An 18,922-nucleotide genomic window follows, 5' to 3' on the forward strand; every position below is an offset into this window, starting at 1 on the left:
TGAGCACAGCAATGGGGTGTCCCAGCTCCCTGTGCCCCGGGAGCTCTGGGCACGCCGGGCTGGGAGGCTGGCAATGAGCCGGCTCTCCTCCAGCAGGGCCATGGACAGGACCCTCGCTGTGCCCTCGGGATGCCATCCCAGCTGTGAGCTGCCTTCCAGGGGACACTGGGGCCGGGAGTGTCCTTGGCCAGCAGTGGGGCTGAGACTCTGAGAAAGGCTGAGCCACTTTGCTCTGCTGTGGGTCCCTCTGCTCTCAGCTGTGCCAGGCTGATTGCCAGGCTGATTTTCAGGGGAACACAGTGACTGCCCTCGATCTCAGGAGGGGCAGCTGGGGACAGATGGAGGGACAGAGCAGCTCCCCTCACCCTTCTCTGAGTTACAGCCAATGCTCTTGCCTTGCACAGCTCTCTCTGCTCTCCCTGGGCACAGCAGGAAACCCTCTCAAAGTGCCTTTGGCCGTCACCGTTCCTTAGCCCTGGCACAGGAGATGCTGCCCAGCTCCTCTGCCTCAGGAGCACTTTGGGCTGATGGAGTCCAGCCCCAGGACCGGCCCCTGTCCCCATTCCCATGTCCCCGCTGAAGCAGAGCAGAGCTGACTCCTCGCTGTCCATGGGCACAGCCCCTGCTCGTCACAGCAACGGGGCCAGATCCCAGCAGAGCTCCAGGCACGGGGCTGAGGGAAGGGCTCTGAGAAAAGGAAAACTGGGGGGCAGGGCCAGGAGAAAGGGCTTGGACATTGCTCAGCAAAGTCTCCCCTGACTCCTCACTGTCTCGTCCTTCAACAGCACTCCATGGCCAGAGGCTCAAAATGTGCAACAGCAGCTCCATCAGCCCCTTCCTCCTGCTGGCATTGGCAGACACGCGGCAGCTGCAGCTCCTGCACTTCTGCCTCTTCCTGGGCATCTCCCTGGCTGCCCTCCTGGGCAGCGGCCTCATCATCAGCGCCGGAGCCTGCGGCCAGCACCTGCACAGCCCCATGTTCTTCTTCCTGCTCAGCCTGGCCCTCACCGACCTGGGCTCCATCTGCACCACTGTCCCCAAGGCCATGCACAATTCCCTCTGGGGCACCAGCCACATCTCCTCAGCATGTGCTGCTGTTGGGGTTTTAGTTTAGTCTTAGGGTTTGTTTTTTTTTTTTTCTGTTAAAGGAATTTTCTCCCATATGCATGTTGCTAGGGGACAAATAGCTGTACTTAAGAAAGACAAAAAGGGAGTGGGGCGGGCCTGGCTACTTTCTTGTCTACACCTGGGTGTGGGGGCAGTTCGCTCTGAGCGTCCGGAGAGAGAAGCTGCAGAGAAAGGAGCTGCTGCTTCTTTCTTTTTGGCCGTTCTTCTCTTCCTGCTGGAAACAACGCCGGGACCCCAAAAGCCGCTTTCCCTGCCCTGCTGGAGGCCGAGCTGTGGCTGCCCTGCCCCGCTGCTGCTGCTTCGAGCTTTTGCTACGCTGTAGCCCTGCTCGCCCTGCCTGCCTGGGCATCCGTGGGGTTCTCCCATCTGGATACATCTCGCCTGCCACGCGGGATTTGCGTTCGTCCCTGCCGCTCTAGCCTGCCGCTTTAGCCTGCCGCTCCTGCCTGCCGTTCCCAGCCTGCTGCTCCTGAGAGTCCGGGATCGGCTGCCCAGGGGTTTGTGAAGCCTTTGTTCCTTCCCTTCCCGGGATCCCAGGCCGCCATTGCCGCGTGCTCCCCGAGCTCGCTCCGGAGCGCCCCCTGCAGCCGCGGGGGAACCATCGCACCTGCCCTGCTCACCGGGAGCCGCCAGCGCCCCTGCCGGCTGCGAGCGGAACTGCACCCGAGGGGAAATAGCCTGACAGCCGAGAAGGCTGGCACTGGGTTTGTGTGTGCTGTTACTGCCATAGTTGTTGTTGTTTTGTTTGACTGGTTATATACATATACATATATATATATATATATATAGTAAAGAACTGTTATTCCTATTTCCCACATCTCTGCCTAAAGGCCCTTGATTTCAAAATATAATAACTTGGAGGGAAAAAGGGTTATATCTGCCACTTCAAGGGGGGCTTCTGCCTTCCTTAGCAGACACCTGTCTTTCAAAACCGAGACAGATCTTGGCGCCCAACGTGGGGCCTGAGGGCATTAAGAGAGAGAGGTAAAAAAAAAAGGAATAACAGTTCTTGGAACTTTATTTTGTGTGCCAGATATAGGAACCTTGTTAGGCTGCACTATGTGGTCTAGTTTACCCTGGTTCGGGTGGCATGTGGCCGTAGCTATATTCTTCCCCTTTGCAGCTCCTTACTTGAATATGGGTCCTCTGACTAAGGCTACCATTGCTGTTATCCAGCTTGCGTTATGGGTTGAGAAGGTGAGGAATTCATGGGTTTTTAGCTTCCTCCGGAATGTGGGCACATGGATAAACGGCTATCACACACTGAGCACATGTTTTTGGGGTTATGTTAACAATGGTACCTTCTGTGAGGAAATGACACCAGGGGAAGTTTTCCCCCAACCCCTCAACCAGTTCTTCGGGCCCACCCCATCAATTTTCGAAGGGTTTAAATTCCCTCTGAATATTAACCATCTGCTGCTGATAGGTCTACTCTATTTAGCACTCAAGGATAAGTTGAGATTGGCTTGGATATCTACCCGGACACCAGCCCCAGAGACTAGAGATCCTGCCCCAGAACCTGACATGGCCCCAGAGAGTAGAGTTCCTACCCCAGAGCCTGATCCTGCCCCAGAACCTGACATGGCCCCAGACACAAGAGATCCTACCCCAGAGCCCTATCCTGCCCCAGAACCTGGCACAGCCCCAGACACTAGAGATCCTACCCCAGAGCCTGACGTAGCCCCAGACACTAGAGACCCCGCCCCACAGACTGATACCGCCCAACAGTCCACCTCAGAAATGGACTACCCAAACTGGGTGGGGGTACTGGCAAAAGGGATGCAAGAGATGTGCCAAGAGATGGGCCAGGTGCGCCAGGAGATGTGCCAGGAGATGGGCCAGGTGCGCAAGGAGATGTGCCAGGAGATGGGCCAGGTGCGCCAGGAGATATGCCAATTGCTAAGGGAATACACCTCCTCAGCTAGTGAAAAGCCCTCTCCCTGCCCCAAAGAGGGTGAGTCCGATGGTGCAGCAGTAGAACCCACGGATGTTACAACCGTCCAGGCTTCAGCTGAACCACAAGGACAACCACAGCCAGCAGCAGTCGCCCCTGTGCAAAGGAGGAAGTGTAAGACCAAATCAGTACGACCAGTTAATGATGATGGACAACCAGGGCCCTCACAACCAGCAGGAGAGCCAGAGCCAGAAATCATCACTGAGTCCCTGTCGTACGACAGTCTCCGCACTATGCGAAACGACATTGCGCGAAGGGGGCGTGAGCCTTATACCACCTGGCTGCTTCGGGTTTGGGACCTTATGGGCACAAGTGTGCAACTGGATAGTGGTGAGGCAAGGTAGCTGGGATCATTGACCCAGGACCCAGGTGTGGACCAGGTATTTGTGAGGGAGCCAGGGCCCCTTTCTCTCTGGGAGCGGCTCTTAATGAGTGTGAGAGAAAGGTTCATTCACAAAGAAAGAATGCAGGAGTACCATCATAGAATGCAGTGGAAGACACTCGAGCAAGGGATTCAACAGCTAAGAGAGGTGGCAATATTAGAGGTACTCTTTGGGAGGGATGGACAGCATGATAATGACCCCGATAAGGTCAGGTGCACAGGACAGATGATGTGGAACCTGGCAAGGCTAGGGCCATCGCAATACACCACCTTCATTGCGACGATTGATGCTGACAATACCCGAGAAACCGTGGGCTCTGTTGCCAGCAAGCTCAGGCATTATGACAGCATGATCAATGGCCCGCTGAAAGCTCATGTCTCTGCTGTGGTCCAGGACCTCAAAGAGGAGATGAAGGAGATGAGGAAGGAAATGAGGGAGGAGATGAGGGAGGAGATGAGGGAGGAGATGAGGAGGGTCAGTGTGGCACCAGTGCGAGTCACAGGCCCCCAAGTCAGAGCCCGTCGTCCCCCTGCTAGAGAGAGAGGGTACACCCCACGAGCTGAGCTGTGGTTTTTCCTGTGTGAGCATGGGGAAGACATGAGGAGGTGGGATGGGAAACCCACCTCTGTCCTGGCAGCGCGGGTGCGTGAACTCAAGGAGGGAGGCACTAACCGAGGGGGTTCCGCTAAGGTGAAGGTAGCCTCAGCCTCCCGCGATCGAGCTGCCAGGTATTTCAGAAGGGAGGATGATATGTCGGATCCCCTTGAAGGTACCTCGAGCATGTACACCCAGGGAAAGAATGATAACCAGGGCTAGAGGGGCCCTGCCTCTAGCCAGGAAGAGGCACGGGAGAACCGAGTTTTCTGGACGGTGTGGATCCGATGGCCTGGCACATCAGAGCCACAAAAATATGATGCATTGGTTGATACTGGGGCACAGTGTACTTTAATGCCATCGGGACATGTGGGGGCAGAACCTGTATCCATCGCTGGGGTGACCGGGGGATCACAGCAGTTGACCCTTTTGGAAGCTGAGGTGAGCCTGACTGGGAAGGAGTGGCAAAAGCATCCGATTGTGACCGGCCCAGAGGCCCCGTGTATTCTGGGCATAGACTTCCTCCGGAATGGCTATTACAAAGACCCAAAAGGACTCAGGTGGGCATTTGGTATTGCTGCTGTGGAGGCAGAGGGCATTAGGCAATTGAACACCCTGTCTGGACTATCTGAGAATCCTTCTGCAGTTGGGCTCCTGAAAGTGGAAGAGCAACGAGTGCCAATTGCCACCTCGACAGTGCACCGCCGGCAGTATCGGACAAATCGAGATGCTGTGATCCCCATCCACAAGATGATCCGTGAGCTGGAGAGCCAAGGGGTGGTCAGCAAGACCCACTCACCCTTCAACAGCCCCATCTGGCCAGTGCGCAAATCTGAAGGAGAATGGAGACTGACTGTGGACTATCGTGCCCTGAATGAAGTGACTCCACCGCTGAGCGCTGCCGTGCTGGACATGTTGGAGCTCCAGTACGAGCTGGAGTCCAAAGCAGCAAAGTGGTACGCCACTATTGACATTGCCAATGCATTCTTCTCTATTCCTCTGGCAGCAGAGTGCAGGCCTCAGTTTGCCTTCACATGGAGGGGCGTGCAGTACACCTGGAACCGACTGCCCCAGGGGTGGAAGCACAGTCCCACCATCTGTCATGGACTGATCCAGACTGCACTAGAAAAGGGTGGGGCTCCAGAACATCTGCAGTACATTGATGACATCATTGTGTGGGGGAACACCGCGACCGAAGTGTTTGAGAAAGGAGAGAGAATAATTCAAATTCTCCTGCAAGCTGGTTTTGCCATCAAGAAGAGCAAGGTCAAGGGACCTGCCCGAGAGATCCAGTTCCTGGGAGTAAAGTGGCAAGATGGACGGCGTCAGATTCCTACTGAGGTCATCAATAAGATCACAGCAATGTCTCCACCGACCAACAAGAAGGAAACACAAGCTTTCCTAGGCACTATAGGTTTCTGGAGGATGCACATTCCCGAGTACAGCCAGATCGTGAGTCCTCTCTACCTGGTTACCCGCAAGAAGAACGATTTCCACTGGGGCCCTGAACAGCAGCAAGCCTTCGCCCAGATCAAACAGGAAATTGCTCACGCCGTAGCCCTTGGCCCAGTCAGGACAGGACCAGAGGTGAAGAACGTGCTCTACTCTGCAGCCGGGAACAATGGCCTGTCCTGGAGCCTCTGGCAGAAGGTGCCTGGTGAGACTCGGGGCCGACCACTGGGATTCTGGAGCCGAAGCTACAGAGGGTCTGAAGCCAACTACACTCCCACAGAGAAGGAAATCCTGGCAGCTTATGAAGGAGTCCAGGCTGCCTCAGAAGTAATTGGCACAGAGGCACAACTCCTCCTGGCACCCCGACTACCGGTGCTGGGGTGGATGTTCAAAGGAAAGGTTCCCTCCACGCATCACGCCACCGACGCTACTTGGAGCAAATGGATTGCCCTCATCACGCAGCGCGCCCGAATTGGAAACCCAAGTCGCCCTGGGATCTTGGAAATAATTACGAACTGGCCGGAAGGTGAGACTTTTGGGTTATCTTCTGAAGAAGAAGAGGAGCAGGTGACACGTGCTGAAGAAGCCCCACCATATAATGAGCTACCAGAGAGTGAAAGACAATACGCCCTCTTCACTGATGGTTCCTGCCGAATTGTAGGCGCTAGCCGGAAATGGAAAGCCGCTGTATGGAGCCCCACACGACAAGTTGCACAGGCTACTGAAGGAGAAGGTGGATCAAGCCAATTTGCTGAGCTCAAAGCTGTTCAATTAGCTCTGGACATAGCTGAAAGAGAGAAGTGGCCAAAGCTCTACCTCTACACTGATTCATGGATGGTAGCCAATGCTCTGTGGGGTTGGCTGGAAAGGTGGAATAAGGCAAACTGGCAGCGCAGAGGAAAACCAATCTGGGCTGCTGAAGAGTGGAAAGACATTGCCACTCGGGTAGAGAAGCTATCCGTGAAGGTCCGTCATGTAGATGCTCACATCCCCAAGAGCCGGGCTAATGAAGAACATCGTAACAACAAACAGGTAGATCAGGCTGCGAAAATAGAGGTGTCCCAGATAGACTTAGATTGGCAACATAAAGGAGAACTGTTCCTAGCTCGATGGGCCCATGATGCCTCAGGCCATCAGGGCAGAGATGCCACCTATAAGTGGGCACGAGACCGAGGGGTGGATCTAACCATGGACAGTATCTCCCAGGTGATCCATGACTGTGAGACATGCGCTGCGATCAAGCAGGCCAAGCGGGTGAAGCCTCTGTGGTATGGTGGGCGATGGTCCAAATACAAGTATGGGGAGGCCTGGCAGATTGATTACATCACACTGCCTCAAACCCGCCAAGGCAAGCGCTGTGTGCTCACAATGGTAGAAGCCACCACTGGATGGCTGGAGACCTACCCTGTGCCTCACGCTACTGCCCGGAACACCATCCTGGGCCTGGAAAAGCAAGTCCTTTGGAGGCATGGCACCCCTGAGAGAATCGAGTCTGACAATGGGACTCATTTCAAGAACAGCCTTATAAACACCTGGGCTAGAGAACATGGCATAGAGTGGGTGTACCACATCCCTTACCATGCACCAGCAGCTGGGAAGGTTGAGCGGTGTAATGGATTGCTTAAAACCACCTTGAAGGCACTGGGTGGGGGGACTTTCAAAAACTGGGAGATGCATTTAGCAAGAGCCACCTGGTTAGTTAACACCCGAGGCTCCACCAGCCGAGCAGGCCCTGCCCAATCCGAACCCCTACAAACAACAGACGGAGATAAGGTTCCAGTGGTGCACATGAGAGGTATGCTTGGAAAAACTGTTTGGGTAAAGTCTGCCTTGAGCAAAGACAAACCCATCCGTGGGGTCGTTTTTGCTCAGGGACCAGGTTGCACCTGGTGGGTGATGCAAAAGGATGGAGAGACCCGATGCTTACCTCAAGGGGACCTTGTTTTAGGGTGAACTACCCATGGCTCTGTACTTGTATCACTATCAGCATGTATATTTCTATATAATTTGGGTAATGCATAGATTTATATGGTTAAGAAAAAAAGTTAAGTTTCATGTAACATGTTAGTATGGGAAAAAATTCGGGGTGGATAATGTTGGGGTTTTAGTTTAGTCTTAGGGTTTTTTTTTTTTTTTTCTGTTAAAGGAATTTTCTCCCATATGCATGTTGCTAGGGGACAAATAGCTGTACTTAAGAAAGACAAAAAGGGAGTGGGGCGGGCCTGGCTACTTTCTTGTCTACACCTGGGTGTGGGGGCAGTTCGCTCTGAGCGTCCGGAGAGAGAAGCTGCAGAGAAAAGAGCTGCTGCTTCTTTCTTTTTGGCCGTTCTTCTCTTCCTGCTGGAAACAACGCCGGGACCCCAAAAGCCGCTTTCCCTGCCCTGCTGGAGGCCGAGCTGTGGCTGCCCTGCCCCGCTGCTGCTGCTTCGAGCTTTTGCTACGCTGTAGCCCTGCTCGCCCTGCCTGCCTGGGCACCCGTGGGGTTCTCCCATCTGGATACATCTCGCCTGCCACCCGGGATTTGCGTTCGTCCCTGCCGCTCTAGCCTGCCGCTCTAGCCTGCCGCTCCTGCCTGCCGTTCCCAGCCTGCTGCTCCTGAGAGTCCGGGATCGGCTGCCCAGGGGTTTGTGAAGCCTTTGTTCCTTCCCTTCCCGGGATCCCGGGATCGGCTGCCCAGGGGTTTGTGAAGCCTTTGTTCCATCCCTTCCCGGGATCCCGGGATCGGCTGCCCAGGGGTTTGTGAAGCCTTTGTTCCTTCCCTTCCCGGGATCCCAGGCCGCCATTGCCCGCGTGCTCCCCGAGCTCGCTCCGGAGCGCCCCCTGCAGCCGCGGGGGAACCATCGCACCTGCCCTGCTCACCGGGAGCCGCCAGCGCCCCTGCCGGCTGCGAGCGGAACTGCACCCGAGGGGAAATAGCCTGACAGCCGAGAAGGCTGGGACTGGGTTTGTGTGTGCTGTTACTGCCATAGTTGTTGTTGTTTTGTTTGACTGGTTATATACATATACATATATATATATATATATATATATATATATATAGTAAAGAACTGTTATTCCTATTTCCCACATCTCTGCCTAAAGGCCCTTGATTTCAAAATATAATAACTTGGAGGGAAAAAGGGTTATATCTGCCACTTCAAGGGGGGCTTCTGCCTTCCTTAGCAGACACCTGTCTTTCAAAACCGAGACAGCTGCTCACGTGTTTTTCTTTCTCTTCTTCCTCTCAGCAGAGGATTTCCTCCTCACCATCATGTGCTACGAGCGCTACGTGTCCATCTGCAAAGCCCTGCACTACGGGACCCTCCTGGGCAGCAGAGCTTGTGCCCACATGGCAGCAGCTGCCTGGGCCAGTGCCTTTCTCTACGCTCTCATGCACACGGCCAGTACATTTTCCCTGCCCCTGGGCCAGGGCAATGCCCTGGGCCAGTTCTTCTGTGAAATCCCACACATCCTCAAGCTCTCCTGCTCCAAATCCCACCTCAGGGAACTTGGGCTCATCACTGTCAGTGCCTGTTTGGTGTTTGGCTGTTTTGTGTTCATTGTTTTCTCCTATGTGCAGATCTTCAGGGCTGTGCTGAGGATCCCCTCTGAGCAGGGCCGGCACAAAGCCTTTTCCACGTGCCTCCCTCACCTGGCCGTGCTCTCTCTGTTCCTCAGCACTGTTATGTTTTCCTACCTGAAGCCCCCCTCCATCTCCTCCCATCCCTGGATGTGGCCCTGTCAGTTCTGTACTCGGTGGTGCCTCCAGCCCTGAACCCCCTCATCTACAGCCTGAGGAACCAGGAGCTCAGGGATGCCCTGAGGAAAGTGAGGACTGGATACTTTTCACAAGTTAAAATCTTTCTATTTCCTTCTGCCATGCGAGGAAAATTATGACTAGGATGCTTCTCAGAAGCAATAAACTCTCTCTTTTCTGCTCCAGAACCTTCAGAATGTAACTCTTTACAATCTTGGCCTCTTTTTCCTCTTTGTCCATATTTTCATTGGTGCTTTTTCTTATTCTTTTTCTGGTGTTATTCTGCTTTTTATAAAGTACTGTAGTACTACTCCTTGCATTTCTGCATGAACATCTACCTTTCTTTTGAAACACAAAGACTTTCAGGAGGCTTCTTCCCTGTGCATTTGAATCAAAACAAGGGGCTGTCCTGACCTTTGTGTCCAAGGTTTGTTCCTCAGCCCTTCTCTGGCTCTGCAGGGGCAGTGCCTGTGGGCAGAGCTGGAGGGAAGAGACTCCCAGCACAGCAGCACGGCCAGGGACAATGGCCCAGCCTCTTCCCACCTCTGCTCTTCCCAGCTCCACACTCCCTTTCCCAGCCCTTCTGAGGGTGCAAGGCCGGAGTGCTCGGGCAGCTCGGTCACTGTCCTGCTGCGTGTCCGTGCTGTGAGCACAGGCAGGGACAGGCCACGGGCACTGCTGGGACACAGCCGGGCTCCAGCACAGCAGCTCCATCAGCAAAGGGCATCTCCTGGGGCCAGGGCAGGAAGGCTTCGCTCTCCTCCAGAGCTGCTGTCAGGAATGTGCCCCAGGAATGCCCTGGCAAAGCAAACCCCAGTGCCCAGGGGCAGGGGGGAGTGTGCAGGGGGGGCAGGCAGCAGTGTCCTGGCACTGCCAGAGCTCCTGGGATGGACCTGAGGGAGCAGCAGAGCAGGGCCTGGGCTGTGCCTTTGTTCCGGGCACAGCCTGGGAAGGTGCCCAGGGCAAGTGTCCCACACCAGCCCCTGCCACCAGCAATCCCAGCACTGGCCTCTGCCCTCCCCTGCAGGAGGTTGTTTGTCCCTGCACGGAGGGACACCAAGTGACCAGGCCAGCAGTCCGTGTTTGCTGTGTCCTGAGGAGCCTTCAGCAGTGCATCGAGTGAGTGTGGGGAGATGAACCTGAGTGAGCACAAACACCATCAGCAGCACTCGGGGCTGGCACAATTCCAGGGGCACAAACTGTGCCCTGAGGCCACTTTACTGCCAGAGTAATGTCCTCTGGGAAAGCACCTGAATTCTTTGCTGGGCTGTGCTGAGAACTGCATGGAGACAAACGTCCAGGGCAGGGAGGCTCCAGGGAAAGTGCTCAGGACAGCCAAGGGCTGCACAGAGAGACACCGGAGTGGTGGGTCTGTGGGGAGAAATCACAGCTGCCTCCCTTGGGAATCGCCCCCAGGACCTGGACAGGCCTGTGCTGTGTTCTGGGCACTGACCTGGAACCGAGGGATGTGGAAAAGGCCTCTGGTGTCAGGGACGTTGGGAAGGCTGGGCAGGCACTGGCATTTGTCCCTCAGGGATTCCATGAGGGTCCTGCCAAGATGAGCTCTGCTCCTCCTTGGAGCCCTTCATGGGCACAGAGGGCTGAGAGACCTTTCCAGGACAGGCTCAGGCCAAGGAGCCCTTGAGTCTCTCAGCCCCCCGTCGGTGCCTGCTGGAATTCAATCCCCCTCCCCATCCCGCAGCAGCCCCGCATTTCCCTCCTCCAGCCTTGCTCTCCAGCACAGCCACGGGGGCTCTCCGGGCTCTCGGCTTTTCCTGCAGCCACCGAGGCCAGCTGAGCTCTGCCTTCCCCACACTCAGCCCTGCCCAGCGCAGGCAATGCCCAGAAATTCCCTGTGTGTCCCTGGCCTTGCTGTCAGCCCCGGCAGCGGCTCCGTGGCCCCTCTGTGCCCCGCTGCCCCAGCCATGGTGCCCCAGCCCCTGTGCAGGCCCAGCCCAGGACAGGAGCGCTGCGGGTGGGAACGGCCCCTGGGCCCTGCTGCCCACAGCAGCCTTGGGGCTCTGCGCTGTTGAGCTTTGGACGGGGTACCCTTCCTTCCCGGACCAGGGTGAGAGAGCAGAGGAGGCTGCTGTTCTGCTGAGTTCTGTATTTCATAGTCTCACAGCTTTCTTGAAGGCAGAGTTCAAAGGGGGTTACATGATAAAGGCAAGCAGCAACAGCAACAACAGGCAAAAACAGCTTCTTCTTCTTCTTCTGTATGCTCTATATGCTCTATATGCTCTAGACTCTATATTTTTTCTTACAGAAGTGTGGATTAGATTTGTTAATTGACCAATAAGATTAACACACGATTCTAGTTTTCCTTTTCTTAACCGATCCTGGTCTAATTCTAACAGTCGTAAGCCTCACACCAGTGTTACACAGGTATTACACAGATTTGTGGATGCAGTTTCTATCAACTCTTATTGTTTATTTGAACGCTCTATCTAAAAAATGTGAACAGTGTCATTCTATCCATATTTTGTCTAAAGTAAAGAATTCTGTGAAAAGGTAACACTGCTGCAGTAAGAACTGTGTTTAAGGTCTCTGCTGCAGCTTTTCAATGTTTAAGGCACTTAGCATATATTTCTACTAAAGGTTAAAAAATCTGTATTTCTATTTCACTTTGGTGTGACTTCATGTATCTCAGCTTGTCCAAAGGTTTTAATTCAACCCCTGTGCTTTGGCTTCCCTCTGGGCCTGAGTCCAGAGGAGCTTTCACTTCAACAAAACAGAACACTTACAAGAAAAGTAAATGGAGTGGGAACTCATGAGAGATTGAATTTTCTCTGATTCAACTCAAGGATTGATGCCATAGACTTCTGAGTGGAAGAATAATTAATTCATTCTCCTTAAGACAATAAATCAAGAGAATAAATTAGACTTTTGTATCAGGTATGAGTGAATAGATTGCATCCAACATAAGTTTTTCCTGTAGGATTTTTATTTTATTTTTTTATTTTCTCAGGAGATTGTATCAAGGCAGAAGAATTAAATTCAAGATATTTGTAGCAAAGAGATCTCTGCTGAACTGATTGTTCCAAATAAACATATCCCTTACCCCATATTTCCATGACCAGAAGTTTTTCTAATTTTGGACTCTAGTATATTGTACTGTATGTGTATTCAGAATACTTTGCAACAATTAAATTTGCTTAAATTTCATTTCAGACATTTACTTAATTTTAAGATATTGCCTCATTTCAGCCATTTTTTAAAAAGTATTTTCACACTTTTATTTTTTTTGTCTGTTACCTTTTCTGTGAGGAGGATCATCATTTGGGTTTTCTCTTGGTACCTCACTAATGCACTCTGAGAGCCATGTTCTGTGTTATTAATGTAGTAGTGATCCGGGGTTCATGGATGGCTACTGCAGGAAACTTGATGGCCAGTAGTGAAAACAGCAAAAATAATGATGAGAGGAGCCACAGACATTCTGCTGTCTGAAAACTGTGAACTGCCAAAATCAAAAGGTCAGTGCTCTTCTGGTTCAGAATGCCCTTCAGTTGGAGCTGGAACATACTTTGGGCTAAGAGCCTGAGCACAAGAGGCTGTAGCACCTATTTGGTTCAGCAGTTCCCTATTGCCCTACTCCATACTCCACTGCATTCCAGCATGTGATTTGCTGAGCTGTAGACTGTCCCTGAGTGGTGTGATTGCCTGGAATGCTTGAAAATTTGGCTTCACATTCCTCCGTTTCTTTTCAGCATTTTCTCTGTTGCCCTCGTTGCCTGACACCAGCCCCTGTTTTACTTCTAGATGGAGAACAAGGTTACAAACTACAACTTCTCTTCCTATGTACTTAGAGGGGTTCTCACCTGTAATAATAAATGAAATAGGTTTCATTCCTTTTGATTCCTCCTGGTATGATGCAAAGAAAGGAAAGGTAGCTGGAACTATGGCTTTTTGGGGTGGCTGTTATACCAGAGCCCTGCATCTGTATTAGGGATATTCGTGTTGGCCAGACTGTCTCAGCAGAAAGAGGGAGGAGTGCAATATTAATGTCAGGAGCTCATCCCTGTCCGTGATTTATTAAAAGAAGCCTAGCTTCATGTCTTAGGCCCTGAATGAAATACCTGCAGTTTGGCTGCCTGAGTTTGTATCTATGGATCCCACTTCTGTGCAATGTCTGAAGGCCAGGGAACTGCCTTTGTTACCTCTCCTACTGGCACTGCTACAGGAGAAGGAAAGAAATCCAACTAATTTTGAATCATCTAACGTGTCCCTTTTGGATACAGAATTCACTGAGAGCCATAAATACAGTGCGTGGCTTTAATAAAGCACAAACGTGAATTTTAAACCACACCTGGCATTGATGTTGCTTGGACTGAATGTGTGCACAGCCCAATGTTTCTCCTCATTGTCCCTGTTATGAATTTCTGCCATTTTTCCTCTTCATTCCTGTCTGAACAAAAGCAGACTTTGTGCCACTGAGTTGAGAACGTTATAAATAAGGTATGTAATTCGTGCTATTATGTATAAAATTGGAGTGTAATCAGACCCTACAGAGACCGAGTTTCAAAATCCCTTCAGCAGCCTGGCTGAGAGAAAAATTTCACAACACTAAAAGAAGTTCTCTCACAATAAGTGAGGATTCCACCCAGGTGGGGTTAGATCTTATCACCGGGACATTTGCACCATAACGACTTGATTGCCACCTTCTGATATCTACATCTCATCTGATAAGGAATCGGACATCCCGGGAACTAAAAATAACTGTTCCAGGAAGCAGAGATGGCCCATTCATCAGCAGAAATGGCCCACTCATCACCCAGGATGGACAATTCCTGGGATCCAGGAAAGGCTTTGTGCAGCCCAACTCCGGGACAAGAAAACTTCATGAATATGCTAAAATGACGAGAAGAATAGAATTAATTCGGACTCTGCCCAAAAAATGTATAAGAAGGGACCAACCAAAGCAGCATCCGTGAACTTGGGAGGTCTGGTGCGACAGAGATCAGATCTATGCGTGTTCACCCAGCTCCGACCCCGGGCTCGGAGCTGCTTTTCTCGATCGTGGCTTTTAAAACTGATATTTTGGTCACATAATAAATGTCATTTCTTTATAAATTTTGATTGGGCAATTTTGTTTATCTTAAGAACATCCTTCTCAGGCATCAGGAAATTGCCCCATCTCTTTGTTCACCGTCTCGAGTGCTTTTCTCACTCAGAGAGGATGGTAACACCACAGGGATTCGTGTACTGACTCTGAGCAGCAAGCTTTGGCCCTGGTGAAGCTGAAGGACCATAAGGCAAGGTAGGAATTTGTTAAGAAGTTCTCACTAATCCCTGGATTTGAAGGAATGATGGAATAAATGGCAAACCTTTTGCTTCAGGCACTGGAGCAGATGATTTTTCTAACAAATAATATTGGTTTGAGCGTTACTGAGCTCATTCACCTTGTGAGGGATTTTTTCTTTAAAAAAACATTGATTTCTTTGTACCTTAACTGCACAGCTTTTGAACAGCTGGGTGCTTTTGTGTTCCTTCTCCCGTTTATGATGTCAGTGTGCTTTTTACTGCATATCCAAGAACAGCTTTTAATTTTTCTCATTTTTAGCTTCACTTCCTAGTTTTTACAGTTAAGTGCATTTTTTATGTTGTAGGTCACCTGTCACATTTCCCTCGGGCAGTATCTGTACACTGCAAGTGATTCAGCCTCTCTCTTTCTGTTTCATCTCATGCTAATGGCTGGGAGATGTTATCTGGGTTAGCCAGGCTAAGGAACATCCTGTTCTTGCTTGATTTTCTTGAGCTGAGAACCTTCTGGCTATCTCACTGCTCCTTGGAGTATTGTGTTGCTCTGGGTTCTGCAGATAGTTATCTGAGGTGTGAACTGGCCAGATGAGTTGCTGCCCTTTGTAAATGGCTCTGTTTAAATTTCTGTGCTATCTTGGACACCGCTTAAGGTGTTGGGTCCCTCTTGCCTCAGGTGCTGTAAATGGGAAGATGAGAAATTCCTTCCCATCACTGATGAAAGTCCTGGCCAACCTCTGTATAAGGGGAGATCTGTAATGTGATGAATTTCCTTTGCTGCCGTATCTGTGCCAGGCTTTTCTCCCTTGTGTTTGATCGTTTATAACATACACAGATACATGTTTTACTTAGGGAAAATCTGGGAGCATGGTGTGTTCATAGCTACTCGGTAACATATTTTCAGTATATATAACACGTGAATGGAAAAGGGGAAGTGCAGCACAATGAGTGTGTTTTGGGTATCTCCTGCAGATGTTGAATCTGTCCATAAGAAGAGATTTCTAAGAAAGTTTTATTAATGAACGTTGCATCATTGCTTTTTTTATGCTTGCAGCTGCTCAGAGGGAAGGAAAGTCCCACGTCTCTCTTACACTTGTTGAAACACAGCATGATTTGTTGGTGTATATAAATTTAAGCTAGCTATTTCTCATTTGACTTCATTTTGCTTTGTGCCAAGGTCCTCTGGAGTAACTGAAACAAAAGTAAAATGCCTGTTCTTATGGAATGATTGAATAAAATGTAAAAGGATAGCAACAGTCAAATTAGATCCCCTTGCTGCTCATTGCCAGGAAGAGCTGGTTCATTAAACCAAAGCAGGATGGAAGTGATGAGCAATGTGCTTGCTTAAAGGATTCCTCCCTTGAGAGGGTGATGGTGTCACCTGGATCCTTGAGATCATCATCTGCTGCTTGCTGACTGCCTCTGAGGAACAAGCCTCAATGTCATCTTACCTGTCTGTGACCCATCGGCCTCGGGAAACAGCTGCTTTCTCTCATGCTGCACTGGTTTGGAAAGGAAGGAAGAGGCAGGAAAATTGTGACTTTCACCTGTGTGAGTGCTTTGGTGGGAACAAGATTGTGTCTTTCTATGTAAGAAAGTGTGTGTGTGTCTCTCTTAAAAAGCCTGGTGCTTGTTATCTTTGCTAAGCAATTGCAAAGAACCAATAAAATAGACAGTGTTGTGGTGGATATTAACTTTTAATGAGCTTACAGAATAGAGCCTTTCATAATCGGAATTCCTTAGCTCTACAGAGATAATGAAAATAAGAATGTAGTGAAGTTGCTATATACACTAGCAGATGATTTCCAAACACTGAAACCCAAAGGATTTAAAATTTATTCTGCTAAGAAATTGCTTGGGACATGCAATTCTTGGACAGGAACTACATTTCATACTAAGTAGACATCATCTGGTTATGTTGAAATGTAAAGACTCAATTGGGGTCTTGCAGAAAGCAGTGGTAGAAGTACTGTTGGCTTTGCTAAACGCAGACCTGGGCCAGTGGGAACTATCCTGGTGCTGGCAGACAACAAGGTCTGCATGGAGGCGGGGGTGGGGGAAATCACGGGTAGGGCTTGGCCCCAGTATTTTCAGAACTATAAAGGACTTGGAATGGCCTGGGAAATTCTGTTCCGGGTAGAGCTGATGATGGGATGGGTCAGCATTTAGGAAATGCTGATTAAATGAAGGGCACGCAGGGAGTTGAAGACATTGTGTTAAGGTGAGGAACAAGACCGGGACACCGCGCTGGGGCCCCGCGCACTTTTCCAGCCCGGCCGCCCCCACGGGCCGGGCCCCGCGGCTCCCGCTGCCGCCCCCCAGCACGGGGCTGTGTCCCAGACCCCACGGTCCAGCCCGAGCTTTGGGGGCGGCAGCGGAGCTGCTGGACGGAGCTTCCAGCCCCGCCAGCCGCAGCTCCGATCCCTTGGGCCGTGACGCCGGGGACGGGTGTCCGTCGGCGCTCGGGGTCTGTCAGCTTTTGCAATGCAGAGGGAGAAACTGAGTCCCAAGGGGTGTCGGTTTCCATCAATCGCTATTTCTCCTCTCTTTTCCATGATGGATTTCACAGCGCTTCCTTTCGCCCCAGAGATTTGGAAAACAAAATTCCCGGCTGCCCCGGATCCCTGCAGCTCTCCACAGCTCCAGCCTCGTCCCTCCTCTCCGTTTCCTTCTCTCCAGTCTCTCCCGCCTGGCCCTGCCGGCTCGGAGGAAGGAGATTCCCCCGGCACCCCCTGCCTCCTCCTCCTGTCCCGTGGGGCGCAGTTGGTGCTTCTGGAGCCGCCTGCCCGCGCAGCCGGACCCGCCCTGCGGCCGCTCAGCGCTGCAGCCGAGGGAATGAATTGCAGGCACCGCTGCGCTGGGCTGGCCCTGGCCGGGTGCCCGGGGCCACCAAAGCCGCTCTGGCACTCTGCTCACAGCTGCAGCACACAGAGCACTGAAGGAAAGGCTCGTGGGCTGGGATCGGGGCAGGGAGAGCTCACTCACTGCTCACTGCCAGGGCCACAACAGACCCAAACGGGGGAAATTAATGGAATTTATTTCCAAACCAATCACACCAGGACAAGGAGAACTAAAACAAATCCTAAAGAAACACCTTCCCCACCCCTCCCTCCTTCCCGGGCTCCCAGTCTCCGCCCGCAGTCCCTCCTCTGCCCTCCCTGCACGGCAATCGTGTCACCAGCCATGAACTTGGCTTTTGCCTCATCCCGGGATCTCTTCCCGGACAGGAAGAACTTTCCCCAGCACAGATTCAGGCTGTGGCAGCCTTTGAGGCTCAGGGTGTTTCTCCTGCAGCTCCTTGCAGGTCTCCTCTCCCCGTGCCGGCTCTCCTGCGCCACAGAACTCTGCCGGCTGCAGCTTTGCAAACGTCAGGTCCAGGTCTGGATGTTCCTGCACGATTTGCTCGAGGTCTTTGGGGGCTGCATCCGATCCACTGTTGTTGTGTTCCCCCTCGGCACGGAGCCCATGGATCTGATGGCCCCTGGCCAGGGCCTGGCACAGGAGGTGGAACCTGGGTGCTGCTGCAGCGGCGCCGGGGGAGCCCCAGGACTCGCTGTGGCCGCTGTGGCAGCCGCAGCACAGCCCGTTCCCAGCGAGGAGCCCAGGGCTCCGTGGGGCTCTGCAGGACCTCGGCCCTGGGGCTCGTCTGCATCAGCCCGGGCAGCTGGGCTGGACTTGGCTTCCTTTGTGTCTCTGGCTGCCCTGGCACAGCAGCTGCCCAGCGCCCAGGGGACAGCAATGGGAGCGGGGCAGGTCGGGGTGAGCTTCAGTGTCTGTGCCCGGCAGAAATGCCAAAGCCTTCCCTAAGGAGCAGCGAGTGCTGCCAGAGCACAGGATGCTGCTGCTGCTGCTGCTGCTGCTGCTGAGCACGGGACGGCCCCAGGGCTGATGCCAGACAAAGCCGGGATGGGAGCCACAAACAACGGGAGGAGGGGGGGAGGGGCAGGAGAGGACGAGGAAGAGCGAGGGGGGAGGGCGGATGGAGGAGCAGGAGCGGCAGGAAGAGGAGAGATAAAAGGGGAGGAGCGGCAGGAAGAGGAGAGATAAAAGGGGAGGGGCGGGAGGAAGAGGAGAGATAAAAGGGGAGGAGCGGGAGGAAGAGGAGAGATAAAAGGGGAGGGGCGGGAGGAAGAGGAGAGATAAAAGGGGAGGGGCGGGAGGAAGAGGCAGGACAGAGGAGGCAGGAAGAGGAGCCTCCACGTGCATCCATCGCTCTCTGTGTCCGCAGCTCTCGGCTCCCCCCATCCCGCAGGTGACCGGGTAGGGACAGCTCGCCCCAAATATCTTGGGCAGTCACTGGGGTTATTTTTGGGAGAGGGGATTTTTGGAGCTTGGAGGACTCCAGCACCGAGCCCCAAATATCTTTGTTGGTTCCTGGGGGAAGGGGGTTTGGTGGGGCGGGGGGGGAGGCGGATGTTT

At 52.5% G+C, this 18,922-nt stretch overlaps 1 pseudogene across 1 annotated transcript in view; it reads left to right on the top strand.

The window, feature by feature from the left end:
- Positions 1-808: 808 nt before the first annotated feature.
- The window catches only part of LOC309585792 (olfactory receptor 14J1-like), a 41,378-nt pseudogene continuing 23,264 nt past the window's right edge, over positions 809-18,922 (top strand). Inside the window, exons 1-2 of the transcript in view lie at positions 809-1,088; positions 8,703-9,318. The product of the transcript in view is annotated as an olfactory receptor 14J1-like (transcript). The remainder of the gene's footprint in view (positions 1,089-8,702; positions 9,319-18,922) is intronic.

The sequence above is a fragment of the Coloeus monedula genome (assembly GCF_965178545.1).
Source record: "Coloeus monedula genome assembly, contig: HAP1_SCAFFOLD_348, whole genome shotgun sequence".
NCBI classification, from domain to species: Eukaryota; Metazoa; Chordata; class Aves; order Passeriformes; family Corvidae; genus Coloeus; species Coloeus monedula.